This window comes from Hyperolius riggenbachi, chromosome 3 (genome assembly GCF_040937935.1).
Source record: "Hyperolius riggenbachi isolate aHypRig1 chromosome 3, aHypRig1.pri, whole genome shotgun sequence".
NCBI classification, from domain to species: domain Eukaryota; kingdom Metazoa; phylum Chordata; class Amphibia; order Anura; family Hyperoliidae; genus Hyperolius; species Hyperolius riggenbachi.
The window spans coordinates 295,600,542-295,621,277 of NC_090648.1; the positions used below are offsets into that span (position 1 = coordinate 295,600,542).

Here is a 20,736-nt window from a genome sequence, read left to right on the forward strand (position 1 = left end):
ACCCTCTGACCTGGGGAGTTCTCCCACAAAGTCCATGGACAAATGGGTCCAGGGTTCCTTAGGCACTGGCAATGATTGCAGCGTGCCCCCAGGAGCCTGACGGGACGGCTTGTTCCTGGCACAAATGGAACAATCCTTCACAAATTCTCTACAATCTAGAGTCAGAGAAGGCCACCAGACACATCTGGAAAGCAGATCCTGTGTCCGAGCAGCTCCAGGGTGTCCTGCATTCTTATGTGCATGAAACAACTGTAAGATCTACAGGTGAAAAGGAAGCGGTACAAATAGAACCCCATCAGGTTTTCCTTCGGGAACACCTTGTTGATAGGGGCCTAAAGTAATGCACCAATCTTCCCAAGTCTCAGTGGCTGCCAAGACTATTTTTCCCGGCAGGATATTCTCCGGGGCTGGTGGCTGTACTGTCTCAGGCTCAAAACATCTAGACAGAGCGTCTGCCTTGATGTTTTCGCTTCCTGGTTTGTAAGTAATGACAAACCTGAACCTTGCGAAGAACAAGGACCAACGGGCTTGTCGGGGACTAAGCCTCTTGGCCCCCTCGATATATTCTAAATTCTTATGGTCTGTGTCAGGAACCGGCCCGCGGCACACCTGCGTATACGGTTCCCGACTGCGGGTTTGACCAGATCAAGCGGGGAACAGCCTTATTTAAGCTAAAACAAGGCTGGGACCCCTCAGAACACCTCTCACTGCCACCACTAGCGGTTCGCTAGACACTTCCACTCTGCTGTCGAGTCCTCAGCGCGCACTCCGCGTTTTCGTATTCGGGTCAGCTTTGCGCTTAAGCCGAATACGGGAACGCCACGCACCCACACACACAGTACAGTTGTACAGTAATACAGCACAATCAGGCACTGATTTGTAATGCAAGTTACACTGTCGTGCAGCAAAACCACTAACAGTCGTTCCGAACGATACTGTTAGACTTCCCACTCGGCTGTCGAGCGCAGAAGTGCCTCATACACACAATGCAATTACACTCTCATACGGTAGTGTTGCACAAGCGTACAATTAGGCATGAAACTTATACACGGTTACACTTCAGTGAGTGTTAGTTTAGTACAGCAGAAGTCAGGCTTATTAAATAATAATTTAATATTCCCGAAAAAATGGAACAATGCAGAAGATAATATATACAAAAGATGTACAAAAAAACAAAGTAAGAAAGTTACAAAATTAAGAGTTACAAAGATACACACAAAAGCGATTTGCTTACCAAATACAGGGATCCAGATAGAAGAATCTTGGACTTTTGTGGACGGACACAGTTCTGGCTTTGACCAGGAGCCCCTTAGCTTGGGCCGGGAGTCCAGCTGCCGCTACCGTCAGAAGAGAACTGATTTGAGGTATCTGTCCCCTGGTTTTTATAATGAAATATTCGCCTCGAGGCTGTAAGCCTGTGTGGACAGGGGGGGGGGGGGGGGGGGCTAGATTTAATTACATCCTCAGTCATAATTGGATTTCCAGAGATCCAACATCCACTATAGTACACACACCCAACAAAAGACTTCCTTAGTCCAATTTCCCCAGGTTACAATGTCTATACATCTATACAGACACAGACAATCACATCCGAGATTGTCTGCTATTGTTCTCCCTCAAGTGACTGCTAGTGGCCTAATAAGCCCCTTCCTGGCCTATTGAAGGTGACTGGTCTATTCACAAAGACACTGGCAGTTCCTTTGATCTCTGCCCTGAATGACTGTTTTAATCTACATACAGGCATATCCAGGTGACACCTTTCAAAAGCCAGACTGGCTGGCCTACCTACACCTCTGACAAAATATATAGCTGAAGGCGATAGAAAATGAAAGAAATATGTTCCTGTTATCCTTACATCATCAGCACCCCAATATATCACCACACCTCCCCTCTTTAGAATGGCTCTGGCAGATGATTCTAACGAATTATCCTGCCAAAGCCTACATTGACGGCCGGGTGGGGTAACCCTTTAGCATCCTCAGGAGGGTTCCCCACCTGTCAGTTAGCTCCAAGCTACACGACTGGAAAGCTAGGTCAGGTTGCTGCAATGTGTCGTTGCCCTTGGCAACCTGACGTAACAAACCAGGGGAATGCGGGTCAGTGACGACCGTGAATTCGCAACCATAGAGACCGTGCTGCAGCAGGGGAAGGGTTCCAACCGTCGCTACACGCACTTTCTCTATAGTGGCAGGAGCTATCTCTCGGTCCCTTTGGGAAACGATTATCTGCCGGTCTGCCTCCTCCACTTCGGACAGCTCCGAGGGAATAACTTCCCAGGACCCTCTCAGCCCGCCACTCCCAGCTGGTGACCTGCTGGCCAGACCCCTGAGCTGTTCCAGGCTGCTGTCAAATCGACCAGCCCCAGAGAGCTCAGTGCTGCCTGTCACGCATTCCAGGAAGGCTGCAGACGGAGAGGCCCCTGGGCCCTCAGGGCCAGGTTCTGAATTGGATGTGGCTGACCCAGCAACATTTGTCACTTCAGTGGACAGTCCCTCTGCTGTAGACTCGCTAGCGCTGCGGGTTACCACGGCAGCTGAGGGAGCGCCCACATTACACACAGCATTATGTAGCACAATACATATGACATCAGCATTATCCGTCTTACACATATTGACATTTAGAACACCACATTCCACATCAACATTATCTGCCGCATTATACCCAGTGCTACCCAGCACTTCACAAGTAGCCTCAACAGTTCCTGCATCGATCACCTCGATAGTCCGTGCGTCATGAATGACATCATCAGTTTCTGCATTCTTTGTATCGACATGTCCCACTCCAGGCCTAGGCACTGGAGGATCACTAGGGCTGGCTCCTAGTATACAGTCCGTAGCCCCGGGAGACCCACCAGCACCCCCCATTTGCACAGCATTATCAAACAGCGCCTGGCAAGAGTCCTGAACTTCTGCTGGGGAGGTGGGCTCTACGGGGTTTGGAGTAGGCTCATACCGGGCCACCAACCGTCCTAGGTCAGTACCCAGCAAAACGTTGGTGGGGATTTTGTCAGCTACCCCAACTTCTTTCAGTCCGCTGCCAGCCCCCCAATCCAGGTGGACCAAGGCGGTGGGTATTGCTGGGGTGACACCCCCAATTCCTCTGACAGCAATAATTTTCCCAGGTATGTACTGCTCTGGGTTCACAAGCTGGGGATGTATGAGGGTCACTTCTGTTCCAGTGTCTCTCAGCCCAGTGGCAATTGTACCCCCAACCGTGACAAGCTGCAGATTCTCTGCATAGCCACTGGCATTTCTCGTAGCACACAAAGCAGTTGGGACTTCCCTGGGGTTTGAGGCCTCACTGGATTTTGGGGCCTCCCTCTTCCTCTCTGGGCAAGTCATGCTGATATGACCCACCCGGTCACATACAAAGCATTTCCGAGTGTCCGTGGTTGGTTGCCTGAATCCAGGAGACAGCGGTGCTTGCCTCCTCTGGGTGCTGGGTGACACAGGTTTAGCAATCTGTTCTCCCCTCCAGCTGGGCGTAGTAGTCCTCCGGGACTCGGGTGCTCTATGGGCGGTGTAGGAATCGGCCATTTCCGCAGCCTCATCCACTGTCTTGGGTTCTCGATCCGGCACAAACAGCCGGACCTCAACAGGACAGGTGTGTAGGAACTGGTCTTTTATCATCAGCTCCTGCAGGGCGTCCAAGGTTTTGACTGACAGTCCTTTGAACCACTGCTGGAAGGCAGTGCGCAGGTTGCACGCATGATCCAGGTAACTGTCATTTGGACCTCTCTGCACTGTCCTGAAACGTTTGCGATACACCTCTGGCGTGAGGTGGTATCGCGCAATGATGGCCTTCTTAATTGCCTCAAAGTCTGTTTCTTCGTCCTGGGGGAGACTCACAAACGCCTCCAGGGCCTTGCCTCTCAGCCCTGGTGTGAGGTATCTTGCCCACTGCTCACGGGGCACCCCATACTGCCGACAAGTCCTTTCAAACCCCTGTAGGAAAGTGTCTATGTCAGAGTCTTTGTCCATAGCGGGGAACTTATCCAGGGGGATTCTGTGGACTCGCTCACCTTCGCGTTTTGCGGGTCCAGCAGACCGGTTCTGCTGCTGAAGTTTAGCCAGCTCCAGCTGGTGTCGCCGTTCAGCACTTTCCCTCTCGGCCTGGTGTCGCTGTGCAGCTTGTTCCCTCTCGGCCTGGAGTCGCTGTGCTGCTTGTTCCTTCTCTGCCTGTTGGTGCAGTAGGATCAGCTTTAGGCGCAGTTCAGGATCAGCCGAGTTCAGTAGCTGTAGATCAGCTTCCAGAGATGTCATCTCCGTGTTCGGTGGATCATCCAGGACATCGTCTCCACTCACATCCTGTGGCGGGAGCGATTCCTCCTCTGGCGTGTCGTGAGCTGCATCCGCTGACATTGAAGCACGGGCTTGCTCTGCCTCATCATACTCCTCGAGGGCACGAACTAACTGCTCCTTAGTCTGGCCGCTCACCGTCTCGATGCCTTTGTGCTCACACAGGTTGAGTAGTATCTCTTTGCTTTGCCTTGCATAGCTGGATGCTTTCTGAGCCATCGTGTTGCAAAATAAAAAGGAAAAAACGGGGGGAGGGGAAGCAAAATGCCTAGTGTGTATCTTTAAACAAAAAAAGGTATATATATTCTGCACTGAGTAGACTTCTGTAGGATAGTTGCTTCTAGCAAGCTTCCAGCCTTTAGTACTCAGAATAGCGAGCTAAACTGCGTACTAATGTACTAAACGATCCCACCACTGCCAGCCATTATGTCAGGAACCGGCCCGCGGCCCGCGGGTTTGACCAGATCAAGTGGGGAACAGCCTTATTTAAGCTAAAACAAGGCTGGGACCCCTCATAACACCTCTCACTGCCACCACTAGTGGTTCGCTAGACACTTCCACTCTGCTGTCGAGTCCTCAGCGCGCACTCCGCGTTTTCGTATTTGGGTCAGCTTTGCGCTTAGGCCGAATACGGGAATGCCACGCACCCACACACACAGTACAGTTGTACAGTAACACAGCACAATCAGGCACTGATTTGTAATGCAAGTTACACTGTCGTGCAGCAAAACCACTAACAGTCGTTCCGAACGATACTGTTAGACTTCCCACTCGGCTGTCGAGCGCAGAAGTGCCTCATACACACAATGCAATTACACTCTCATACGGTAGTGTTGCTCAAGCGTACAATTAGACATGAAACTTATACACGGTTACACTTCAGTCTCTTCTAGGCTATGAGTGTTAGTTTAGTACAGCAGAAGTCAGGCTTATTAAATAATTGGTCAGGGGCATCCGAGGAGGTAGTACTCCCATCTCAGGCCAGTATCAGCACACATAAGACTTACACATACAATGAGACTAATAAACAGTTCCGCTGCAGGTCACGGCGGTTCCCTCCCCTAACCACCAATGCAGGTTTGAGAACGTTCATACGGGCAGTAGAACGTGATATCTTACAGTTAGATATACAGAGTAATACCACCCCCCTTAATTTGAGTGTGGAGGAGGTGGAGGCACTGGCATGGTTGAGGGACAAATTGGACTGGACGATCAAACCATCCGATAAGGGTGGAAATGTTGTCATAATGACCACATACAATTATCGTAAGATGTGTCTTGATCTATTGGGGCATCCGGGGTGCTATCGGAGGGTCACCCCGTCCAGGTTCACAAGATGTGGGGTGGAGCTGGGGGTGCTGGTCGATGATGCACTTGAGAGGGGGGTTATTGACTCTAATGTGGCTGAATATTTGAAGGTCATTAACCCCATAATCCCCACATTTTATAGCTTACCCAAAGTGCATAAACGGTTGGCTGACCCTCCGGGACGACCAATAGTATCCAGTAGAGAAGCACTTACAGAGAAAATCAGCATTTACATCGACGGGCACCTCCAGCCCCACGTACAGAGTTTATCGTCCTATATAAAAGATACCACGCAATTATTACAGGTTCTGGATGACATAGTGGTGCCACCTGGCACCATTTTGGTGTCCCTGGACGTGGAGGCCCTCTATTCTAGCATCCCGCATGCCCAAGGACTGGAGGCCGTGGCGGCCTTTTTGGGCGAACGCAGTCGTGAGGAATACGAGCACAATCTCTTTATTCTTAATTTATTACAATTTTTACTTACCAACAATATTTTCGTTTTTGATGGTTCCCACTACCTCCAGGTGCAGGGAGCAGCAATGGGCACAACTTGTGCCCCGTCCTATGCTAACCTGTACCTGGGGGAGTGGGAAAGAAGATTGTTCTCAGACGAGGATCTCGACATATACCTGTGCCACATTCTGTCGTGGCACAGGTTTATTGACGACATTCTCGTCCTATGGACCGGCACATATGTGGATTTGACTAAGTTTGTGGAAAAAATAAATGTGAATGATTATAATTTGAAATTCACAATGATTTGTGATGAGAGCACAATTTCATTTCTAGATATTTCCATTTCCATCATGGAAATGGTTTGATCGCGACCGATCTGTTTAGGAAGGAGACAGCCACCAATGCCCTGCTCCATGCCACCAGCTTCCACCCCTTCCACACCATTAGGGGCATCCCCACTGGACAATACTTAAGATTGAGGCGTAATTGCTCCTCCGATACGAATTTTAAGGCCCAAGCAGATTTATTACGTACCCGATTCCTGAATAGAGGGTATTCAGATGGAACACTGAGGAAAGCATTCAATAAAACCAAAAGAAGGGACCGTCCTGGCCTCTTGTGTAGTAGACCATGTGATACAGTGAAAAAGCCAGAAGAAGATAGCACACTACGTTTTGTGACTAGGTACTGCACCCAGCATTCTGCTTTGCATGGTATTTTACAGAAACATTGGTATCTATTACTAAACGACCCGGCAGTTGGCCAGTTAGTTCCTGATCGCCCATGCCTTACTTTTCAGAGAGCGAAGTCTCTCCGCGATACCCTGGTGCAGAGCCATTTCGGTGGCGTTAATCCGAGACGACACTGCATTGTATTGGGGACATACACGTGCGGTGGTTGTGCTTATTGTCGATACATAGGGGTAGGCAGGACGGTCCCACTTCCTAATGGTAAGATTTTTTCTTTAAAACATTACCCCAATTGCCAGACGGAGTTAGTGGTGTATCTTTTGCTCTGTCCATGCGGAGGGTTTTACATTGGCAAAACTAAGAGACCATTGTGGCAACGGATTTCTGAACACATGCAAAATATCGGTAATAAAGAATCATTAACTCCTATTGCACGGCATGTAAGGCAATGCCGGAATTGCACTGGCGAAAACATACGGTTTGTAGGACTTGATAGAGTCTATGAAACTCTGCGAGGCGGCAATTTTGACCGCCTATTGTTACAGCGCGAAACACGCTGGATATTTGAATTAAAAGCATGTCAGAGTCCAGGCCTCAATGAGTCTTTTAGCTTTGCACACTTTCTACCCATTTAGGAAATTGTGCTTGGGCCTTGAGATTCAATACAATACACATTTACCATCCTTTTGCTGTTCTGTCTGTGTGGTTGTGCCTGAACTTGAGTCAGGATGCTTGCTCTCCCACTTGCTGACATTTTTGAGCTTGATATATATGATTCCCCTTGTGTCTAGTATGACATTGTTTAGATGTCGGGACACTATAGGGTTAATATGGTAAATCTCCTGTTTTTCACGGGTCTTGTATCATAAATAGCTATTTGCTCTACCTCCTCCTTTGAATATAGCTGTATGGAATAAAAACCATGTAGGTTTGTTATGCATCCAAAAAAGATATTTGAGAGCGTACTCTCGGACTGAGGGGATAGGGAAGTGTTGCCAGTAGGCGGGACTGTCGGCATGCATGAGTGGAGGGAGCGCAAACGCGTCCTCCTCTTGGAACGCATGCGTCATTTCCGCCTGCCGCTCCCGCCCCTCACGTGCGATTGGCCGCATGAATGTATTTGTATGCATGGGCTGCAGTACAGGGCCACGCCTTCTGATGACGCCGGAAGCCGGCGAAACATGTTAGGGCCGTGCACCCTCTGAGACGGCCACCCGCTGGCGACCTCCACACCTCTGCACCTACACATGAAGTACTCCTATCCATCAGCATCCGTGAGAGGACATATCACCTTGCGGGCTCTGCACCACTAGGAGACCTTGCACACTGCCTCATTGCCTGCCATCTTCCACGGAAGCCATGCTGGATCTCGCATTTGGTTCATCACTGGTCCCCTAGGTGTTAACTTTGTCACCAGGGTTACAGACCACGACCTACTCACGGGCAAACCCCCTCCATCGGGAGTAACACGCAGCAGAGAGAGCCTGTGAGCAACCCAAGATCGGGTGAGACCCTCATGTCTAAACTGTATTGCTATTTGCTTTGCATCCATCCCTCGCTTTGCTATTGGCTGATTGTGGCTTTCTGGCTTATTGGAAACTGTCCATTTATCATGTATAGATGCCTGGATTCTTCCTGATTGATACTATGAGCAAAGGTGCTACATCATTCACTGTATGAAGCAATACATGCAGGAAATAATATCCTATTGAGGTGAAGTGCACTCCTTGAAAACATTCAACTGGCCAGTTTAGCTAGAGTGTGCCTGGAGTGAGGTGTAGTGTGTTGTTGGTTGCCTGTTGGGATGGCCGTCCCATACGCTTTTTATTGTATGTTTTATAGATTTTGAATAAAACTTTTTTGGATATTTTGGATACACTTGGATATGTTCTAGTCATTGGGATTACCTATAGCCTCACTACCTCTCTAATTTTTGAATATATAACTTATTAAATAATAATTTAATATTCCCGAAAAAAATGGAACAATGCAGAAGATAATATATACAAAAGATGTACAAAAAAACAAAGTAAAAAAGTTACAAAATTAAGAGTTACAAAGATACACACAAAAGCGATTTGCTTACCAAATACAGGGATCCAGATAGAAGAATCTTGGACTTTTGTGGACGGACACAGTTCTGGCTTTGACCAGGAGCCCCTTAGCTTGGGCCGGGAGTCCAGCTGCCGCTACCATCAGAAGAGAACTGATTTGAGGTATCTGTCCCCTGGTTTTTATAATGAAAAATTCACCTCGAGGCTGTAAGCCTGTGTGGACGGGGGGGGGGACGACTAGATTTAACCACGTCAGGATTCTGTGTACGCTTAAGTACGCCCCTGAATCCTGAAGTGGATTCCATGGAAACGTTCCATGTCAGCTCACGGAGGGTGTCTCCGTGAACACCCTGCGAGCCGATCGGTAGCACCGTAGAGGAGGCCTCTGATTGGCCGGGGATCGCCGGCATCTGATAGGCTAAAGCCTATCCCATCAGGCGCAGGACTGAAATCCGTCCTGCGCCGCTCACAGAGGAAGGGAGAGGGAGGGAAGGGGAAGGAGGCCAGAAAGCGCTGCGGAGGGGGGCTTTGAAGAGCCCCCCCCCCCCCCCCCCGCAAGCACCCAGCGGCGATCAGACCCGCCCTAGCAGGACATCCCCCTAGTGGGGCAAAAAGGGTGGCAGTCTGATCGCCCTGGCTGCCAGTTGATCGGTGCTGCGGGCTGGAGAGCCCACGCAGCACCGATCAGCAAAAAACACTGTGGTACAGAAGTGGTTAATTACATCCTCAGTCATAATTGGATTTCCAGAGATCCAACATCCACTATAGTACACACACCCAACAAAAGACTTCCTTCGTCCAATTTCCCCAGGTTACAATGTCTATACATCTAAAGATTGCCTGTAAACAGACACAGACAATCACATCCGAGATTGTCTGCTATTGTTCTCCCTCAGGTGACTGCTAGTGGCCTAATGAGCCCCTTCCTGGCCTATTGAAGGTGACTGGTCTATTCAATAAGACACTGGCAGTTCCTTTGATCTCTGCCCTGAATGACTGTTTTAATCTACATACAGACATATCCAGGTGACACCTTTCAAAAGCCAGACTGGCTGGCCTTCCTACACCTCTGACAAAATATATAGCTGAAGGCGATAGAAAATGAAAGAAATATGTTCCTGTTATCCTTACATCATCAGCACCCCAATATATCACCACAGTCTGTATAGACTGTGATCGTATGCTCTGCTCCTTGGAGCCAATGGCGCCATTCCTCAAACGCGAGTTTGACCGCCAAGAGCTCGCGGTTCCCAATATCGTAATTTCTCTCAGCAGGAGAGAATTTCCGAGAAAAAAAAGCACACGGATGCAATCTGCCCTGCAGACCTGAGTGTTGAGACAGCACAGCCCCAACCCCTACTTCAGAGGCATCCACCTCTACGATAAAGGGAAGAATGATATTAACATGCCGCAAAATGGGAGCAGAACAGAACTCCTTTAATGTTACAAAAGCAGCATGTGCTTCCACCGACCAATTAGAAGTGTCTGCTCCCTTTTTAGTAAGTTCTGTGAGGGGTGACACCACAGAGGAAAATCCTTTAATAAACTTCCTATAGTAGTTGGCGAATCCAAGGAACCTCTGGAGTGCCTTCAACCCTAAAGGTTGTGGCCACTCCAGTACAGCAGATACTTTACTGGGGTCCATGGTGAGACCAGCAGTAAGAAATGACATAACCCAAAAAAGGGACTTCGGAGACTTCGAAGAGACATTTCTCTAGTTTTGCATATAGAGAGTTATGTCTCAGTTTTCTCAACACATACTTCACATGTTCCCTGTGTTCAGCTAAACTGGGTGAGAAAATGAGTATGTCATCCAAGTAAACGAGGACAAACCGCCCCAGAACCTCCCGGAAAACCTCATTGGTCAATTCTTGGAAGACGGCGGGAGCATTACATAAGCCGAAGGGCATAACCAAATATTCGTAGTGGCCGTTGGGCGTATTGAACGCCGTCTTTTTTGCGGACCAGGTTGTATGCCCCTCTGAGATCAAGTTTGGAGAAGATACTGGCATTAATAACCTGGGAAAACAAATCATCTATCAGAGGGAGTGGCTAACAATTTTTTACAGTAATTTTGTTTAACCCTCTGTAATCAATACATGGCCGTAGGCCACCGTCCTTCTTTTGCACAAAAAAGAAACCCGCTCCGGCCGGAGACTGTGAAGGACGGATGAACCCTTTAGCCAAATTCTCTTTAATGTACTCCTGCATAGCACGTTTCTCAGGGCCCGACAGGTTATACAAATGGCCTCTAGGGGGCATACAACCTGACCTCAATTCAATAGCACAGTCAAAACTTCTATGTGGCGGAAGTTTATCTGCGGCTTTGGTACAAAAGACGTCAAGGAAATCATTATAATATGCGGGCAACCCTTCCATCTGAACCTTGGTGGCACAAACAGCAACTTTCTCCAGACAATGATGATGACAGTGAGATGACCAGCTTAATAGCTGACCAGAACTCCAGTCAATCTGAGGAGAATGTTCTTGTAGCCATGGCATACCAAGAATCACTGTAGAAGTAGCCATTTTGAGCACGAAGAACTGTAACTTTTCCCTATGCCATACCCCTATGTGACATAACAATTCGGGAGTCTGACAAAGGGGTTGTTTACTTTGCAGAGGGGAATCATCTACTGCTGTGACAAAAATTTGTCTATCCAACGGGATTATAGGAATCCCTCATTTCTTAACAAAATCATAGTCAATAAAATTGGCTGCAGAGTCCACAAAAGCATGAGTGGATGCCACTTGACCTTCCCAGGTAATAGAACAGGGAAGGAGTAAACGATTATCGGTTAGAGGTGACACAGGCTCGCCTAGGGTAGTACCTCTAACTACACCTAGGGGGCAGATTTTTCCGACTTCTTAGGGCAATTCTGCACAACATGACCCCCTTCTGCACAGTACAGACAAAGTTTCTCTGACCGTCTTCGGTTCTTCTCCACCTCTGATAATTTTGAATGTCCGATCTGCATCGGTTCATCCAGAGGAGGAGAAGTTGAAGGAGATGCATCAGCAAAAGATCTCACTGAATATTTTCCCCGAGTCTGTCTTTGATAACGGATGCGGCGGTCAACCTTTACCGCCAACGCAATCGCTTCATCTACTGTCTTAGGTTCAGGGTGACCTAGCAGCATATCAGAGACCGGGTCTGATAATCCTGTTAGAAAACAATCTAACAAGGCAAACTGTCCCCATCTAGCCGACACAGCCCACCTTCTAAATTATGCGGCATATGTCTCTACTGTGTTGCGTCCCTGCCTAAGGGTCTTAAGCTTTCTCTCAGCAGTACTTGCAATATCCGGATCATCGTAAATGATAGCCATGGTCTTAAAAAACTCCTGAACTGAAGATAAAACCTCATGCACTCTAGGAAGACTATATGCCCAAGTCTGTGAATCCCCTGATAATAAGGTTTTAATGAAGGTCACCCTCTGACTCTCTGTCCCTGATGAAATAGGTCTCATTTCAAAATAAGAGAGACAGCGATTTCTGAAATTTTGAAAATCAGATTTGTGCCCAGAAAACTTTTCAGGGAGGGGCATCCTAGGCTCAATAACCGGAGGGGAGTGCACTGGTGCGGTTGCAGACTGGAGGGTCCGAACAACCTCAGACAACTGGGTGATTTGTGTCTGTTGGGTATTGACTATTACAGTTAAATTATTAACCGCTGTGATCAAGGCCTCAACCTGGCTACGCAGTGCATCCATAGACATTTTGGTCTGCTGTTCTGTAATAATATGTGTCAGCAAAAACAGAGTTCTGATTATGAGGTGATCTGCATTATCACCTATAATGCAGATACAGGGAGTGCAGAATTATTAGGCAAATTAGTATTTTGACCACATCATCCTCTTTATGCATGTTGTCTTACTCCAAGCTGTATAGGCTCGAAAGCCTACTGCCAATTAAGCATATTAGGCGATGTGCATCTCTGTAATGAGAAGAGGTGTGGTCTAATGACATCAACACCCTATATCAGGTGTGCATAATTATTAGGCAACTTCCTTTCCTTTGGCAAAATGGGTCAAAAGAAGGACTTGAAAGGCTCAGAAAAGTCAAAAATAGTGAGATATCTTGCAGAGGGATGCAGCACTCTTAAAATTGCAAAGCTTCTGAAGCGTGATCATCGAACAATCAAGCGTTTCATTCAAAATAGTCAACAGGGTCGCAAGAAGCGTGTGGAAAAACCAAGGTGCAAAATAACTGCCCAAGAACTGAGAAAAGTCAAGCGTGCAGCTGCCAAGATGCCACTTGACACCAGTTTGGCCATATATCAGAGCTGCAACATCACTGGAGTGCCCAAAAGCACAAGGTGGGCAATACTCAGAGACATGGCCAAGGTAAGAAAGGCTGAAAGACGACCACCTCTGAACAAGACACACAAGCTGAAAAGTCAAGACTGGGCCAAGAAATATTTCAAGACTGATTTTTCTAAGGTTTTAAGGACTGATGAAATGAGAGTGAGTCTTGATGGGCCAGATGGATGGACCCGTGGCTGGATTGGTAAAGGGCAAAGAGCTCCAGTCCTACTCAGACGCCAGCAAGGTGGAGGTGGAGTACTGATTTGGGCTGGTATCATCAAAGATGATCTTGTGGGGCCTTTTCGGGTTGAGGATGGAGTCAAGCTCAACTCCCAGTCCTACTGCCACTTTCTGAAAGACACCGTCTTCAAGCAGTGGTACAGGAAGAAGTCTGCATCCTTCAAGAAAAAACGATTTTCATGCAGGACAATGCTCCATCACACGCGTCCAAGTACTCCACAGCGTGGCTGGCAAGAAAGGGTATAAAAGAAGAAAAACTAATGACATGGCCTCCTTGTTCACCAGATCTAAACCCCATTGAGAATCTGTGGTCCATCATAAAATGTAAGATTTACAAGGAAGGAAAACAGTACACCATTCTGAACAGTGTCTGGGTGGCTGAGGTTGCTGCTGCATGCAATGTTGATGGTGAACAGATCAAAACACTGACAGAATCCATGGAGGGCAGGCTTTTGAGTGTCCTTGCAAAGAAAGGTGGCTATATTGGTCACTGATTTGTTTTTGTTTTGTTTTTGAATGTCAGAAATGTATATTTGTGAATGTTGAGATGTTATATTGGTTTCACTGGTAAAAATAAATAATTGAGATGGGTATATTTTTTTTTTGTTAAGTTGCCTAATAATTATGCACAGTAATAGTCACCTGCACACACAGATATCCCCCTAAAATAGCTAAAACTAAAAACAAACTAAAAACTACTTTCAAAAATATTCAGCTTTGATATTAATGAGTTTTTTGGGTTCATTGAGAACATGGTTGTTGTTCAATAATAAAATTATTCCTCAAAAATACAACTTGCCTAATAATTCTGCACTCCCTGTATATACCTGATTATATGGTGATCTGCAGAATCACCAATAATACAAGTATACCAGGCAATCAGAAGTAGTAGCTGTTAGAAAATGTAGTGCTTAGTGCAACAGTAGTACAGACAGATAGCAATACCTCACCAGAGGAGCTGGTGGGTACTAACAGTGCAGAGCCCCTCACCAGAGTCAGCGCCCTCTGGTGAGAGTAGAGTGGTCAGACTGATCAGGTTCGGTAACAGGCGGGCAGATATAGTACAAAATCGACAGGCAAGAGAGTAGTGAGATATTCAGGCCAAGTTCAGCAACAGAATCAGATGGGCAGAAGTACAGAATCGATAAGCAAGAGCAGAGTCAGAGGATAAGCAGAGTCATACACAAAATATCAAATATACAATAATACATTAATCCTAGTCTTGTGTGAAATCCCTGGTTTCCTCCCAGATCAAAGCACACCGGATACTATCTAAGGTCTGAGCGCTAGCACATAAGTATTCGCAACAGCAGATAGCGAGCTACTGACAGCTCGCTGCCTTTATGCTGGCAGGGAACTCCCAAGCACGACCCCGCCAGCCAGACCAATCGGGAGCGAGGAGCACTCCTCGTGACATCAGCCGACCTGTAGGTCAGCTGATGCGTCTCCGAGATGCGTAAAGGTCTCACCGCTGGTCGCTCTGACGCTATGCGCCGGCGAGAGGCCAGTGCGAGGCGAACCGGGCTGAGCGGCGGGGACGGCAGAGCTCATATCCCCGCTGCTCGTTACAGTGATTTATTATACTCTACTCCATATAATTTGTCTAGTGTGGTGCAAATAGGGCAGCCATTTTTCTGCTTTGATCATATTGCGGCATGGGACGAGGATCAATCATTCATATACATGATTTTTTTCTTTTTCCTATATTTTTTTTTTTTAAATTTAAGAATTAAGAAGACAATGGCTATGAACACGTATAATCAAAGAGAGGCATGCTCTTGGTCTATTTAACATACATGGCTAGATGTATGGGCACCTTTATAGGGTCTGCCTTTAGATTGTAAGCCTGCAAGGGCAGGGTTCTCTCCCCCTTTTGTGTCTTGGTAACCATCATACATGTTATCCATCATGTTCATTTTATCACTGTCATCACCAATTCTATAATTTGCTTTTGTATCATTCTTTGTATTTTGTCACTAATTATGTATCTTGTATTTTGTTGTATAGCATTGTCTGTATTATTATGTACCCCATGTTTGTTTCTTACTTTGTACAGCACCACGGAATATGTTGGCGCTTTATAAATCAATAATAATAATAATAATAGGGTCAGACTTTGTTCACATCTAAAATCGCAATTGCTGAGGCCAGCGGTTTGTGATTTTGTGAGATGCCTGTACCAAAAATGGTACAGGCAGTGCTTTGGTCAGCGGAAAACAGACGAAACGCAATGATATGAACACTCCCATAAGGATTCATAGCACAAGCACTTTTAGGGTGAATTTGAAAATCGCTGATGCTGAAAAAATAGCGAAAATGCCATAGGTGTGAACAAGCCCTAAAGGTGGGTACACACATCAGATAAAAGTCTTTGGAAAATGAAAGATCACAGACCAATATTACCACCTTCCATGTAGTATGAGAGCCATACCTACACAGTCTATTCTATGGAGCTGAACTCCCCATCAGACAGAAATCTTTGCAAGATGCTGGACACAAAGATGCTGTACACATGCAAGAGATCCGTTCCTGCAAAATGCATTTATAGTCTATGATATCTGCAGATCTCATACACACCTTGTTTAACAGACATTCATCTGCATATCTGACAATCATCTGCAGATCCAAATATCCATCCTGGTGGATCTGATCTGCAGATGAAGGTCTGTTAAGGTGTGTATGAGGATCTGCAGATATCATAGACTATGAATGCATTTTACAGGAACTGATCTTTTGCAGATACTGATCTTTTGCATGTGTGCATCATCTTTGTGTGCAGCATCTTGCAAAGATTTTTATCTAATGGGGAGTTCAGCTCATTAGAATAGACTGTGCAGGTATGGCTCTCATACTACATGTGTACCCACCTTTAGGGCTTGTTCACACCTAGGGCATTTTCGCTATATTTTCAGCACCGGCGATTTTCAAATTCAAAGTCCCGCGCGCAAAGTTATCTTCCATGCGACGTTAAAGTCGCCCCCAATGCAACCTTATAGGCGAACCGGGTGCGCCGTTTCCGTCGCACCGCGATGCAACATTTCGCGTGCACCGCGCTGTGTGCGTGCAAAGTTTTGCGTGTGGAACTTTGCGCGCGATGTGAATTTAGTAAATGCTGCTAACCCAGTTAGCACCCTAGTTATCACGCCCAAAGTCTTTAGGCGTGCTAACTGGGTTACTGAATCAAGCCCAATACTGTAGATGCAGTATTAAATGACCCTAATTCCACTTTGTGGGCTCGTTCACACTGTAGGCATTTTCGTTTTCTTTTTTTTTTTTTTTACACGTGGGCGATTTTTAAAATCGCCCACCAACGCTTGTGCAATGAATGTCTATGAGAAGGTTCATATCAGCGCGGGTCGTGCGCTGTCCGTTCAGTAAAGCGGTTCACTTCCTGACTTGCGTCATGGAGTGAATTACAAACCACTTGGAAAAACGCTTAGAAAACCGCTAAGCACAAAAACGAATCACCCACCCAACAGCCCAACACGGACGGACACGCGAGCAAAATGCAATGTGAACAAGGCCTAACAGGTGCGGCAATTCTGAAGATTTTCTTTAAAATTAGTGGAATGTGCTGGAAAGGGTTTGAAATAGCTATCTCTCCTGGTCCCAGCTGGCTCTCCATTCCCCTGCTCATGTCCCTGTGTCTTCTGGGCTCCGCTGCTGTCCACATGTTCCAACCTTATTCTGGGTACCCCAGTACATTGCCAAGATGAATGGAGGATGAGGCTGGAACACAGCAGCAACAGAGGGAACCCATGAAACTGCGCACATTTTTGAATTTACTTGATTAGCCGCACCCAGGCTATGCATATACATAGGTTAGAATTTAGTTAGTGTTAGGTCCCCTCCCATGGAGGATTGACTTCTTCGCAGTGGGAGGGACTAGTACTTAATAGGTTGCATGCAAGCTGTTACGGAAACCAACATCCTCCAGTGGTAGACAGGTCATGTGTATGCTAGGTGTGTATTTTATCCCACAAGTGGGGCTTGCACTCTTTTGCAGGTAGGCACTTGTCTGTTTTTAAGTAGCGCTGTTCATTTCCTTGCCATGAACCCATGAAACTGCCTTGGTCATGTGGCTACTACTTTTTTATTACTTTTATAGGTTTATTTAGGAGATATTTAAAAAAATTACTTTTGAAGGCTAGTGGGAGATGGACATGGGATGTTTGCAGTGAAAGACCTGGACACAGAAGGAACCCCTCCCTGTGATTGCTGTGTCTGTGTCCCCCTGAGTGCCCCCATCACCAGTAGTGCAACTGCAATACTTTACTAGCGCAACTACTACTATGTAGTAAAGTATCGCGGTCACACAACATACCATCGCGTGGCACTTCAAAGGATCGTGAGTAGCTTCAAGGAAAGCATAGCTTAGGAGCACACACTACGCTGACAGGAGCGTGCACTCGCTGGTTTTACCCGCACTGCTTAGCGCAGTAATCTTTAATGAATAAACCTCATTATGTGATGCATGCCGCTGGAGGTGTCATAGAGAGGGGACGCTGCAATCTGGCTGAAAAGAGATCCCACTGCCGAGAGTTGAGTAAACTCTCTATCACACTCCACACACAACTGCATATGGAGGGCTATCTAATAATATTGGAGCACATCTGCTATCTATAAGGGGGAGGGCGGCTACCTAATAATTGCGGGCACATCTCACTACCTATAGTATACTGAGGGGGGACCTATCAAATATTGAGGGCACATCTAATGCCTATACTGGGGCAACACAATTTGGGGGTGCTCTGCCTCTGATGGTGGAGAGCCTTGTTATAACCAGCTCTGGATGTTTGTTTACTTAAAAAAAAATAAAACCGGCGAATGTGGACAGGAACTTGTATTTGGGAAATGGATTGTACTTTATTATTGAATTATTTATTGAAAATACCGGGAACTAATCAAACATATGTTGTTTGATACTGAAAGGACACCCGAGGTGAAAATAAACTAATTAAACAATTGTACCTATCCTCCGCCTAAAAATTACTTTTTACGGGGACTCCAAGCACCTCTCATGTGCATGCCTTTAAGACTCCGACCAGTACTGCAAAGTACTTAAAGATGCATACCATTTTGTAGCTTGTGCTCTCCTCTTTCATTTGATGTCTGAATCATCTGAACCATTCTACACCAAATAGTTTTTGTTCGATTTCAATTTAAAAATTGCGGCTGCCATCTTGGCTATGTTATAACCTCCGGGTCACCCCTCTCTTCTCAGTTAAAGAAGTGCATCACTGAATGAAGCAGGAAGAGGAAGTGACACGCATGGTCATTGCAAGAGGCTCCTCCAGAGGGATCATAGCACGACTTTGTTGGAAGTCGTCTGTCTTAAAGGCATGCCCATGAGAGGTGCTCAGAGTCCCTTTAAGATATTCCACAGTTTTATATTATATTTAAATCTACTTTTCAGGTTTTTACTGTTTTATTGATTTTTCTCAATTACAGATTAATTGAAGTATGCCAGTGCTAAAATATATGGACTATTGACCCTTTTTATCGCTTTCCTGCTTTCAGAAGCCATTTTCTGCTAGGAAAGTGTTTTATAGTTGTAATTTCGTATCAGTAGGTGTCACACTATAGTCACTTCCTGTCTGAGTCAGCCATTTACATACCTGATGTTTAACTCTTTTAGGCAGAGAAATAAAAAAAAGGAACACAGCATAGTTATTTGTGTGCTAGGCACTGTACATACACATGTCTATCTCAACATGTCACATGTCACCTTGGGTATCCTTTAAAATCAGGTTACGTTGTGGGAGATTGTACGTTGAATTTGTTTGTAAGTTGAGTCCTGTGTTAAACATGGGAAAATGTGGATAAATGATTTACTTTCGGACAACTCTGGATTTGGACATATAGCATAAACAATGTATTTTGGTTGTTTTCAATGTGCATTTAAAGGACAACTGAAGTGAGAAGAATATGGAAGCGCCATATTTATTTCCTTTTAAACCATACCAGTTGCCTGACGGCTCTGTTGATCTATTTGTCTGCAGTAGTGTCTCAATAATACCAGAAACAAGCATACAGCTAATCTTGTCAGATCTGACAATAATGTCAGAAACGCCTGATTTGCTGCATGCTTTTTCAGGGTCTATGACTAAAGGCAGAGGATCAGCAGGGCTGCCAGGCAACTGGTATTGCTTAAAAGGAAATTAATATGGCAGCCTCCATATACCTCTCACTTCAGTTTTCCTATAAAGTGTTTGTAAAGGTGGCCACACACCATACAATTTTTTTAATATTTGTTCAATTCAAGAATTGCAATCAATTTTTCTGACTGATTATAACATTTCAAAATGCTATACAAGTGTTCACTTTTTCCCCAATTATGATAAAAATGATTAGGAACTCTTAGAAATTTGCTTGGGTGTACAGTATATATTAATAAACTGACAATCTACCACGCACCATTTAATTTTCATAAAAATTGATCAGAAAAAATCCAACACTCCAGATCTTCTTTTATCAAATTAAAACAGGAAATTCGATCAGATTTCTCAAACGAATAAAAAAAAAAGCTATAGATTTTTTGGGACAACCATTCGTAATTATCGAAATGGTGTAAAATTGGATATTTTAATTGTATAGTGTATGGCCACCTTAAGTTCTTATAACAGTTTATACAATTATGTAAAATTTAGCAACAAAAACATGTACTGTAATAAAAAACAGTAGTGTATTTTGTACAAGAAGACAACTTTGTATCTTTAAAACGTTGTAACGTTGTCTGTACAAGGTTTCCATTACTTACAAACACTTTACTTTCCAGTAGTTTATCTTTAAGTTGTATTTGTGTGTTAAAGGGACCCTAAACAGATCAAAAAAATGGAATGCTGAACTTACCGTCCAGGAGTGGTATGCACCTGCGCATGTCCCCGCACCTGTCTCAATCACACACCTGTCGCCGTGAGCATTCTGGACATGCGCCATTCAACCTTTTGAGAACCACGCATGTGCACAAAACTTAGGGCCCTTTTACACTTAAAGTGGATCCGAGATTAACTTTTACTCATTGCATAATTGTGTTCCTTTCGTATTGTTTATAGGGCATTCCACAAGCCAAATACCTTTTTTGTTTTTGTTTTAATACTCTAATTCCCTATAAACTAAACAAGCCACACCCACAGGTTTTCAGAGAGCCAAGGCACTTTCAGACAGCAGCAAGGGCTCATGGGAGCTCAGTCTGGGCAGGAGGAGGGGAAGGTATTAATAGCCAGAGATTTCAGAGGCAGGAGGGAGGAAGAGGGGGGATTAGGTTTTTTTTGCTCAAGATGCAGATAAGCCTGCCTCTGTGTAATGTTTACAAACAACATGGCTGCTGTCACTGTTGCCACAGGAAGAAATGATCATATTCTATTAAAGCTGTTTGCAG

General features: G+C 45.7%; 1 long non-coding RNA gene across 1 annotated transcript in view; it reads right to left on the minus strand.

Annotated features, from left to right (window-relative positions):
- Positions 1-19,156, minus strand: part of LOC137563709 (uncharacterized) — a 46,630-nt gene extending 27,474 nt beyond the window's left edge. Inside the window, exon 1 of the long non-coding RNA XR_011030412.1 lies at positions 19,084-19,156. This is a non-coding gene — a long non-coding RNA (uncharacterized lncRNA). The remainder of the gene's footprint in view (positions 1-19,083) is intronic.
- Between the last annotated feature and the right edge of the window lie 1,580 nt (positions 19,157-20,736).